Below are 12,722 nucleotides of genomic sequence, written 5' to 3' on the forward strand. Positions count from 1 at the left end.
ATATGGTACTTCTAGTTCTAGATCCTTGAGGAATCGCCATAGTGTTTTCCATAATGGTTGAACTAGTTTACAATCCCACCAACAGTGTAAAAGTGTTCCTATTTCTCCACATCCTCTCCAGCACCTGTTGTTTCCTGACTTTTTAATGATCGCCATTCTAACTGGTGTGAGATGGTATCTCATTGTGGTTTTGATTTGCATTTCTCTGATGGCCAGTGATGATGAGCATTTTTTCATGTGTCTGTTGGCTGTATGAATGTCTTCTTTTGAGAAATGTCTGTTCATATCCTTTGCCCACTTTTGGATGGGGTTGTTTTTTTCTTGTAAATTTGTTTGAGTTCTTTGTAGGTTCTGGATATTAGCCCTTTGTCAGATGAGTAGATTGCAAAAATTTTCTCCCATTCTGTAGGTTGCCTGCTCACTCTGATGGTAGTTTCTTTTGCTGTGCAGAAGCTCTTTAGTTTGATGAGATCCCATTTGTCAATTTTGGCTTTTGCTGCCGTTGCTTTTGGTGTTTTAGACATGAAGTCTTTGCCCATGCCTATGTCCTGAATGGTACTACCTAGGTTTTCCTCTAGGATTTTTATGGTATTGGGTCTAACATTTAAGTCTCTAATCCATCTTGAATTAATTTTCGTATAAGGAGTAAGGAAAGGATCCAGTTTCAGCTTTCTACTTATGGCTAGCCAGTTTTCCCAGCACCATTTATTAAATAGGGAATCCTTTCCCCATTTCTTGTTTCTCTCAGGTTTGTCAAAGATCAGATGGCTGTAGATGTGTGGTATTATTTCTGAGGACTCTGTTCTGTTCCATTGGTCTATATCTCTGTTTTGGTACCAGTACCATGCTGTTTTGGTTACTGTAGCCTTGTAGTATAGTTTGAAGTCAGGTAGCGTGATGCCTCCAGCTTTGTTCTTTTGACTTAGGATTGTCTTGGAGATGCGGGCTCTTTTTTGGTTCCATATGAACTTTAAAGCAGTTTTTTCCAATTCTGTGAAGAAGCTCATTGGTAGCTTGATGGGGATGGCATTGAATCTATAAATTACCTTGGGCAGTATGGCCATTTTCACGATATTGATTCTTCCTATCCATGAGCATGGTATGTTCTTCCATTTGTTTGTGTCCTCTTTGATTTCACTGAGCAGTGGTTTGTAGTTCTCCTTGAAGAGGTCCTTTACATCCCTTGTAAGTTGGATTCCTAGGTATTTTATTCTCTTTGAAGCAATTGTGAATGGAAGATCATTCCTGATTTGGCTCTCTGTTTGACTGTCACTGGTGTATAAGAATGCTTGTGATTTTTGCACATTAATTTTGTATCCTGAGACTTTGCTGAAGTTGCTGATCAGCTTAAGGAGATTTTGGGCTGAGACAATGGGGTTTTCTAAATATACAATCATGTCGTCTGCAAACAGGGACAATTTGACTTCTTCTTTTCCTAACTGAATCCCCTTGATTTCTTTCTCTTGCCTGATTGCCCTAGCCAGAACTTCCAACACTATGTTGAATAGGAGTGGTGAGAGAGGGCATCCCTGTCTTGTGCCAGTTTTCAAAGGGAATTTTTCCAGTTTTTGCCCATTCAGTATGATATTGGCTGTAGGTTTGTCATAAATAGCTCTTATTATTTTGAGGTACGTTCCATCAATATCGAATTTATTGAGCGTTTTTAGCATGAAGGGCTGTTGAATTTTGTCAAAAGCCTTTTCTGCATCTATTGAGATAATGATGTGGTTCTTGTCTTTGGTTCTGTTTATATGCTGGATTATGTTTATTGATTTGCGAATGTTGAACCAGCCTTGCATCCCAGGGATGAAGCCCACTTGATCATGGTGGATAAGCTTTTTGATGTGCTGCTGAATCCGGTTTGCCAGTATTTTATTGAGGATTTTTGCATCGATGTTCATCAGGGATATTGGTCTAAAATTCTCTTTTTTTGTTGTGTCTCTGCCAGGCTTTGGTATCAGGATGATGTTGGCCTCATAAAATGAGTTAGGGAGGATTCCCTCTTTTTCTATTGATTGGAATAGTTTCAGAAGGAATGGTACCAGCTCCTCCTTGTACCTCTGGTAGAATTCAGCTGTGAATCCATCTGGTCCTGGACTTTTTTTGGTTAGTAGGCTATTAATTATTGCCTCAATTTCAGAGCCTACTATTGGTCTATTCAGGGATTCAACTTCTTCCTGGTTTAGTCTTGGAAGAGTGTAAGTGTCCAGGAAATTATCCATTTCTTCTAGATTTTCCAGTTTATTTGCGTAGAGGTGTTTATAGTATTCTCTGATGGTAGTTTGTATTTCTGTGGGGTCGGTGGTGATATCCCCTTTATCATTTTTAATTGCGTCGATTTGATTCTTCTCTCTTTTCTTCTTTATTAGTCTTGCTAGTGGTCTGTCAATTTTGTTGATCTTTTCAAAAAACCAACTCCTGGATTCATTGATTTTTTGGAGGGTTTTTTGTGTCTCTATCTCCTTCAGTTCTGCTCTGATCTTAGTTATTTCTTGCCTTCTGCTAGCTTTCGAATGTGTTTGCTCTTGCTTCTCTAGTTCTTTTAATTGCGATGTTAGAGTGTCAATTTTAGATCTTTCCTGCTTTCTCTTGTGGGCATTTAGTGCTATAAATTTCCCTCTACACACTGCTTTAAATGTGTCCCAGAGATTCTGGTATGTTGTATCTTTGTTCTCATTGGTTTCAAAGAACATCTTTATTTCTGCCTTTATTTCGTTATGTACCCAGTAGTCATTCAGGAGCAGGTTGTTCAGTTTCCATGTAGTTGAGCGGTTTTGATTGAGTTTCTTAGTCCTGAGTTCTAATTTGATTGCACTGTGGTCTGAGAGACAGTTTGTTATAATTTCTGTTCTTGTACATTTGCTGAGGAGTGCTTTTATCTTCTAAATGAAATTTAAAGTTTTAGTTTAGCATTTGACATGTAGAAGGCCCATCTTCAAATTATCTCCACTCGCCCAACACTTCACTCTAGCTGCACTTCTCCTCTATTTCTTCTTCATGCCTCATAGTTTTTGGTGTTCTTACCTTTGCTCACACAGTTTCTTCCATTTCAAACGTTTTTTCTTGTCTCTACTTGGTGGAGTGCCATGCATCTTCAAGGTTCAGTTACATATGAGTTTATCCAAAATGTCTTTTTCATGAGTCCATCTAAAACTAATCAGAAGCTCTCTGGTTCCATTTTCAAGCCAAAATTATTTCTGTTCAATTTATTTTACATACTAGATTCTAAAGGCCCAGAAGGCAGGAACTGTTATTTATTTATCTTTGCAACTGTCACAACTCCTGTAATGAACATATGTTGATAGACAAAACAATCAGAGCTGCTCAAAATTAATTCTACATATGTTTGATTGCACATGCTTCACACACATATGTACATACATGCAGAGGAAAAGCTACAATCTACTGCAGACTTGGAGGCAACCCAAAATTTCAACTGGCATCGTTTGTCTCATAACAGAAAATCTTGAACACTATAACCAGGAGCCCTGTTACTTCAGGAGTGAAGAAAAGTAGATTCAGCAAGCTCATTTGCTCTCATGTTTTATTTCCATACAATCTTATGACAGTCCTTTAGATTTCTACATGAAATACAGATGTGATAACTAATGACACAGAGGTCACTAAAGAGAAAGAACAAACTTCGATATCTAAGCTTGGTATATTCGCAGTATCTAATGAGGTCTCGCTTCCTAGGTTACTAAAGACGTTGTGTCTAATGTTTGTTATATTTTGTTTGTGTGACTCCTACATGCAGTCTCCATCTGGTAGGGAAGAGAAGCTAGAAGACAGAATCTTTTAAGAAAATTACTAAATTGTTATTTCTAAGGGGTTCTCACATCCCAAAGATAACGGCAATGTTTCAAAACCAAATGCTAATTCACATCTACAGGGGAAGGTGTCTTTTTAAAATTCAGACCTTGACTCAGTAGTTCAGAGTGACACCTGAATTCTAGATTTTTAATGGGCTCCCCTGGTGATGCCAATGTAGCCGGTGCACAAACAACACCTCGAAGAGCAAGGATGTAGGGTAGAGACTAGTACTTGAATCAATCACAACTAAATATTAAATAAGTTTACTGGCTATATATATACACATAAAGCATAAATACACAAATGCATGTAAAACACAAATACATAAATCTTGGCAGAGGCTTTACATTTTAACATAAAATTAGTCTGGGTAGCACTGACACAGCTTTTGTATTGTTACGACTATCATTTTAAAATTTTTATCCTTTATTAAACATGCATGCTAAATACCTCCACGGATTTGTCACCACTTAAATGATCTCTTATGGCCCCCAAACCATGAATACCAACTTTCCTAAGCATGTCATGGGTCAGAGGCCGCCCTCCTACGGAGATGCAAAAAAGAGGGTGTGTGCTCAGTGAAGACAACAATCAACCCTCAGAACCAGGACCTACACTTTCCCTTTCACACAATAAACAAGGACAGAAGACATATTGCATTGAAAAATTAATTGTTTGGTCACATAGAAAGGTTTAACGATATGATTTTGTTGTAATGACATTAGATACACTCATGGATTCATGGGTGCATTATTGTTATAAGTCCATATTAAAGGCTACAAATTAATATGTGTACTGACTCCCAGTGTTCTTCATTGTAAATATGAGCTCAAAGATATTTTGTGAAAGACAAAAAATTATATGCAGGTGTAACTCTGGACTAAAGACTTGTGTTAACACATACAAACCTTGCTCATACAAGCTTCTGATGAGATGCAAGAAACGGCCCATGCCTTTAAACAAGGAACAATGCGCTGATTGAGGTAGTATGTACTGATGTGCAGCAAATAAACACAGGAAGGTGTGAAAACTGTATGATAAATCTGTCAAAGTGAGGTCAACTCTATACTAACATAAGGAAGGAAGACATCCCATAAATGTTACTGGGCTGGGATGGAGAGGGGAGATTTGTAGAAAGAATGGACATTATTTTGGAGAAACAGCAATTTTGGAGAGACGAAGAGTAACATTATGGAGAGTTTCACATTCCAGGTAACAACACTGGCCCTCTTTTTTTTTTTTTTTTCAGTCAACAGGTACTATCAAAAGTCTACGTGAATGATAAGGGGCTAAAAATCTATACAAATGCAGGACCCAACTAAGAAAAAGTAAACAGTTTGATAGACAGTAAGGAGCCTTGGTGAATATAAACAGTAGTGCAGATCATGAATCCCAAAATATCTATTTCAATTATTTTGAAAAACTTAGGTGAATATCTGGTTATGTGTATACACACACATACACACATACTTTCTCCTTGTGTAACTGATTAAATTCTTGGTTTTTGTCACTGAAGCACAGATCTGCCCTAAGACCTTAAGAAAAACTCTTAGAGTTTTATTGGTTAATCATTAATATAAAGCATCTATCAAATGAATCCACTTAACTAATTTGAAGTTTATTCAGTCTGGATATTTAGATTTAAATAATTTGAAAATTTCTGTCAAATCATCTGGAGGTTTGTAATTATATCATCCTTGATGTTATTGATAACAAATAATCAATAACCTTTTATTTTGAACATTATAAATTGTATTACATTATTTTCCACTATCAATTGTTCAGAGGCTGATGGGAGAGACAGATTATCTCTTTATTTGGCTATTTCTTTCATATAATCCAACTGATGGTGGCATCTCTCCAACACCACCCTGCAAAAATGACAAGAGAAAAGCAACATCAAAATATTTCTCCTCTATTCTGTTACTGAGGCAATGCACATAAATGTCCAATGGAGAAACTAATTAGAAACATCAAAAAAACTGCGATTGCATTTTGACTTCAAGTGTACCTGCTTATCTCTATTATTCCTCCATACACGACTCTTTCTATATAAGTGTGGGTGTTATGCTAACCAAACTGAAAATTTCCGGAATAAATGTTTATCCATGTATGTATTCCCGCTTACTCATAAATCTCAAATCAGCAAAGTTATAAAACAATTCATTTTTAATTTTTATATATTAATAAAACCACACGCATTATCATATTACAGCTCACTTGCTGAGTCCATAAAAGGCATGTATAGGTTAGGCGTGGTGGCTCACGCCTGTAACCCCAGCACTTTGGGAAGCCAAGGCGGGCGGATCACAAGGTCAGGAGATCAAGACCATCCTGGCTAACATGGTGAAACCCCATCTCTACTAAAAATACAAAAAATTAGCTGGGTGCAATGGTGAGCACCTGTAGTCCCAGCTACTCGGGATGCTGAGGCAGGAGAATGGTGTGAACCCAGGAGGCAGAGCTGGCAGTGAGCCGAGATCTTACCACCACACTTCAGCCTGGGGGACAGAGCGAGACTCCATCTCAAAAAGAAAAACAAGAAAAGCACGTATAGTTGCCATACTTTTGGCTTTTCCACAAAATACAAATCTGAAATAAGTTCTCATGCACAATGGATAAAATGTTTACGTATAGAATTGTTTTATTCAGAATCTCAATACAGGTTTTATGAGAATGCACCAACCTAAAGAACAAGACTACTGAAATCCTGCCTCCAAATTGTAAGACTTTCTGAAGCCAAGCTAGATAATCTAGGCTGAAAGAGTATGAGGATAACTCTACAATCAATTCTAGTTGCCTGGCCAGGAACCACCAAGGTCTCAGGGTAGTGGTGTATAAGGTGCTTGCAGATTTTGTAACAGACTTCTGTCCTCATGTATCCAAGAGTCAACGGGTTAAGAAGAAATGGCAAACAGTAGGGTCAGGAGAAATACCGCCCACTGTGTTTTAAGGATATTCCTGTATCTTAGTAGAAACGGGTTCATTTGTGTCTCTGATTTTTTTTTTTTTTTTGAATAAACATTTCTCTTTTTTTTCTTTTTTTTTTATTATACTTTAAGTTCTAGGGTACATGTGCACAATGTGCGGGTTTGTTACATATGTATACATGTGCAATGTTGGTGTGCTGTACCCATTAACTTGTCATTTACATTAGGTATATCTCCTAATGCTATCCCTCTCCCCACAACAGGCCCTGGTGTGTGATGTTCCCCTTCCTGTGTCCAAGTGATCTCATTGTTCAATTCCCGCCTATGAGTGAGAACACATGGTGTTTGGTTTTCTGTTCTTGCGATAGTTTGCTGAGAATGATGGTTTCCAGCTGCATCCATGTCCCTACAAAGGACACAAACTCATCCTTTTTTATGGCTGCATAGTATTCCATGGCGTATATGTGCCACATTTTCTTAATCCAGTCTGTCATTGATGGACATTTGGGTTGATTCCAAGTATTTGCTATTGTGAATAGTGCCGCAATAAACATACATGTGCATGTGTCTTTATAGCAGCATGATTTATAATCCTTTGGGTATATACCCAGTAATGGGATGGCTGGGTCAAATGATATTTCTAGTTCTAGAGCCTTGAGGAATTGCCACACTGTCTTCCACAATGGTTGAACTAGTTTACAGTCCCACCAACAGTGTAAAATTATTCCTATTTCTCCACATCCTCTCCAGCACCTGTTGTTTCCTGACTTTTTAATGATTGTCATTCTAACTGGTGTGAGATGGTATCTCATTGTGGTTTTGGTTTGTATTTCTCTGATGGCTAGTGATGATGAGCATTTTTTCATGTGTCTGTTGGCTGCATAAATGTCTTCTTTTGAGAAATGTCTGTTCATATCCTTTGCCCACTTTTTGATGGGGTTGCTTTTTTCTTATAAATTTGTTTGAGTTCTTTGTAGGTTCTGGATGTTTGCCTTTTGTCAGATGAGCAGATTGCAAAAATTTTCTCCCGTTCTGTAGGTGGCCTGTTCACTCTGATGGTAGTTTCTTTTGCTGTTTTTGTTTTTTGAGACAGAGTCTCGCTCTGTCACCCAGGCTGGAGTGCAGTGGCGCAATCTCAGCTCACTGCAACCTCCACCTCCCAGGTTCGAGCGATTATCCTGCCTCAGCCTCCTGAGTAGCTGGGACTACAGGCACATGCCACCACCCCTGGATAATTTTTTGCATTTTTAATAGAGGTGCGGTTTCACCACGTTAGCCAGGATGGTCTCCATCTCCTGACTTCATGATCCACCACCTCAGCTTCCCAAAGTGCTGGGATTACAGGCGTGAGCCACCGCACCCTGCCTTGTGTCTCTGATTTCTTGCACATGCATCTGGTTGTCTTTAGGGTACGTGAAACCAGAGCAGGTTATGAGAATAACTTTGTTGTCACATTCAACATTCAACAGTGTGAAATATCTATCTAGTAATAATCTGTAATTCTACCAAAATATCAAATTATTTTTCATTCCCATATACAGCCATTCACGGCTAAGGTAGGAATATAAAGTGAATGCAATCAACATAAAATTCAAGCAAAACTTAGCAAGTTATGCCAGCCTTTGCTGCCCAAGCTCAGGACATTTTGTGAAATATGTATAGAGTTATTTCATCAGGGTAGATTTCTCCTTTTTTTCATAGGAATATGTTTGATTTCCACATGTATATATGCACATAGCAAATGGAATTCTGGACACCTATGGAGGAGAAATAATTCATCCTCCATGGATCAAAGAAGGGGAAGATTTTAAAATCAACATGATGCTTATTGCCAGAGAGAAAAGAAAGCACAGACAACACAAGGAGGAACATCAGTAGAAGGAAAGCAACATCCCTCCTGATGAGCCCTGGAAAGTCTCGATTGATGTCTGTTATTCTAACTCAACTGAACTTCTCCCTTCCACTCTCAAAAAGGTCTTGATTAGATGACGAATTATATTTTTCACAGAACAAGTAATCTGGAAATCTAATTGCTAGTTCTTAAGTGGGTCCTAACTACTCTTCCTTTCAGCAAGTCACTGAAGCTCTTTGTAAAATCAGAATTGTAGTATCTTATGGTTTCTCTCAAGATCGGTTATGAAACAAAAATGATATCAATGATATGACCACGCCATTAAAGTTTTGAATATTACTCAAATACCATGCATGTTGTCATAATTCTAGCAAGGTGTTAGCATTCGGTAACAAGTTGTGTTTTCCTCTGAAATTTGTGCTCTTCTTCTATAGCTTGTATCAATTATACCCCATTTCCTTGGCAGCCATTATAACATGTCTTTGACCTAATTTTTTGCAGTAGTAGTTGAGTCTGACTTGCTCTAATTAAGGGAGCCGAAAGAGAAGAAAGGAGCTAATGGTTACTGAAGATCTACTTCGTTCGAAGCATGAAGTACCACACTAGGCACAGATGACGACAGTAATGGCTGTCATTTGTTGAGTTTTCACTAATAGACTTCTGTCCTCTTGTAGCCAAGAGTTAATGGATTAAGAAAAAATGGCAAACACTGGCAGGGTGCGGTAGCTCACGCTTGTAATCCCAGTACTTTGGGAGGCCAAGGAGGGTGGATCACCAGGTCAGAGATCAAGACCATCCTGTCCAACACAGTGAAACCCCGTCTCTACTAAAAATGCAAAATAGTAGCCGGGCGTGGTGGCGGGCGCCTGTAGTCCCAGCTACACGGGAGGCTGAGACACGAGAACCCGGGAGGCGGAGCTTGCAGTGAGCCAAGATCGAGCCACTGCACTCCAGCCTGGGCAACACAGCGAGAATCTGTCTCCAAAAAAAGAAAAGAAAAAAAGAAAAAAATAGCAAACAGCAGTGTTGGGAAAAATACCTGCACCTGTCTTTTAAGGATATTCCTGTATCTTAGAAAAAATGGGTCCACTTGTGTCTCTGATTTCTTGCACATGAGTCTGGTTTTCATGAGTCCAGACGGGTATTCCACCTAGTCCAAGAGGACTGACTGGCTTTGTTAGTGCCTGTCAGATTAGGTGCTAATCCTAGCCTTAATTGCAATTAGGAATTAGCCTAATTCCAATTAGGCATTGTGCTAAGCAGCTTGCGGTAGATTGAAACATTGAATGCTGATCAGCCATCTTTGAAATGAAATCACTTATTATAAGTAAGGAAGTGGGGTTCCAACACATCAAACAACATTTCATAACAGGACTTCAAATTCAAAGCGCCTGGTTCCAACAATAGTTCTGTTCCTTATGAACTGTGTCACCTTGGACAAATCACTTAATATCCCTGTCCTCCTTACACATCTGACAATGGACATAATCATAGTACCTACTGCAAAGAGTTATTACGAGGATTAAATGAATTAATATAATGATTTAAATATGCCTACTACATAACAAGTGCTAAGTAAATGTCAGTGATGGCTGCTACTAGCACTGCTATTATTGCTGCAATAAATATTTTTATTGTCATCATCATTATTAGGATCTTTGTGTACCCAAGGGCACACCACTTATAAGTGACAAAGTAAGATTCAAATCTAGGTATTTTGAGCACTGACCCAGTTATTCAGGCAGTAAGTACTTAATTTGGTGTGTGCTATGGTGCCAGGAATGAAATGATGAGCAAGACTGGGAGTCCTTTACATGTAGCTATTAGTTTGGGTTTCAAAGGCTCACATACTATCAGAAAAAAAGAAGTAACAGTTAATTTTTGTGATGGCTGGAAATAACAAGGTGTTGTGTAAGAGCACATATTGGGTGTACATCTCCCACTCTAGGAACGCCTTTTAAGTCTATATCTGAAAGGTGAGTTATACCTATGTAACAAACCTACACATTGTGCACATGTACCCTAGAACGTAAAGTATAATTAAAAAAAATAAAATTAAAATAAAAATAAATAAAATTTAAAAAAAGAAAGAAAATAATCACACAAGGGGTCATGGGAGAGCATCCCAGGCAATGGGAAGGAGGTGAGTGAAAATCTATGACGGGAACTAGGAAGACATCGTGTATGGAGGTAAGGCGTAAGGCAGGTTTTGAAATGAGTTAGAGAAAATCAAACAGGAGAGCAGGAGTCAGATCAAGGAAGTTTAGGGAATGGAATGGTGGTTGCATGGGCTGGAGGGAGGAAACAGAGAGTCGTTGTTCAAGGGGTACAGGGTCTCAGTTTTGCAAGATGAAAAAGTTATAGAGATCTGTTGCACAACAGCGTGAATACACTGAACACTAAGAACAGCACATTTAATAACGGATAAGATGGTAACTTTCATGTTTGGTCTTCCTTACCATTATTTTTTAATACATTAAAAAAGAAAGAGAGTCTTATAAATTGTGTTCAGAAGTTTTGATTTTATCTGGCAAGTGATGAGAAATAATTAGAAGCTTTTTAGAGAAGGAATTGACACAACCAAAATAGTCACAGAATTTCTACCCTCTGGACACCAGCTTTTGTGGAGGCTGCAATGCACACATCTGTTTGATATCTTTTTTTTTTTCTAGTGGGCCACAAATTTAAGGTGAAAGAAAAATAAATTCATCATTTTTCTGGCATTAAACAAACTTTTTGAAACCATTTTATATAGTTTGTAAAATCTTTTAAAGTAAACATAATACACTAGAAATCACAAAAATGAGAAAATCAATATCCCCACAAGTAAAGGATATCCGGTTAAAGTGCTCTTCAACCTCCCCCTCCCCAAGAATTAGTCACCAATCAAACCTTAATGGATAAAAATAGCGACTCCAGTAAATTAAATGTCACTAGATGCTATTCTCCATATAATGTCCACTTACAGCCTTAAAATGGTTATTTAGTTGTCCTATTTTCTTCAGACTAAATCACTAGTTTTCAAATTCTGTACTTTCAGAACATCTGGGATCTATACTGCTGTGTTTCATATTAAAATTCAAAAAAAAAAAAAAGGCAAGCCTTTCCACTTCACTGGAGATAAATATAGTAGATAAGACTATTTCCACAATAAATGCCCTTTAAAAATTTTTCTTGAAATTTTGGGGCCTGCTTTTGCTTGTCTTATGCAAACAACATTAATGAAAAAGCAGCATATAGATATTACTAGTAAACCTGAAAATAGCTGATGACTTGTCATTGACTTGTGTACCCATGGTTACAGGGATACACAATGCAAATATATGATATATCTATTAGTAAAATGTTTACTGTTTTGTAACACTGAATTAATACATCAATATTATACAAAGTTATACGGAGACAGGACTACCAGGTATACAATGATTTGGATGAGATTTCCAACCATTGGCCTAGGGGTCTACCATACCTAATCACAAGCTGTCCTATGCTATGTCACCCTAACCTAAGTGTGTCACCTCCTGTTTTCTTCTTGTTACTTTGCATTATATGTCTAAATTGATTTAATCGTCTTGATCATTTGATCTACTTATTTTGGTCTGAGAGCCTTTCTATTCAATGGCCTCTGGGAAAGTCGACCAGGCATGGAGGTTTCAAAATACCAAGAAAATTTATCACTGGTCACTCTTTTATTTTCTTCTACTTCTTACCACTAGGGTGAAAACATTATGGAAACTGGGCATGTTTGAAGAGGAAATGGAAAGGCAACATATTTAGATACTGCGATATATTTAGGCCAAAACTTATTACTTATTTCAAAATTAAGTAGGTGATGTTTATATATGTGATGTTGCATAATGTTATAACATTAGATACTGCAACACATTTAGGCCAAATTTTATTACTTACTTCAAAATTAAGTAGGTGATATGTTTGTATACATGATATTGCATAATATAACATAATACATATGTTGTATGTGTGTATATATGTGTGTATATATAATGTGTGTATATGTAACATGCATACATTTGTGTGTGTGTGTGTGTGTGTGTGTAGACAGAGAGAGAGAAAGGAAGACTTTGGCATCAATACATCAATATCTGGTAAAGTATTCTAATGAAGGG

The 12,722-nt window shown here is 37.7% G+C and overlaps 1 protein-coding gene across 3 annotated transcripts in view; it reads right to left on the reverse strand.

Annotated features, from left to right (window-relative positions):
- The window catches only part of NALF1 (NALCN channel auxiliary factor 1), a 705,934-nt gene that overhangs the window by 593,044 nt on the left and 100,168 nt on the right, over positions 1 to 12,722 (reverse strand). The gene's annotated exons all lie outside the window — the stretch shown is intronic.

This window comes from Chlorocebus sabaeus, chromosome 3 (genome assembly GCF_047675955.1).
Source record: "Chlorocebus sabaeus isolate Y175 chromosome 3, mChlSab1.0.hap1, whole genome shotgun sequence".
NCBI lineage: Eukaryota > Metazoa > Chordata > Mammalia > Primates > Cercopithecidae > Chlorocebus > Chlorocebus sabaeus.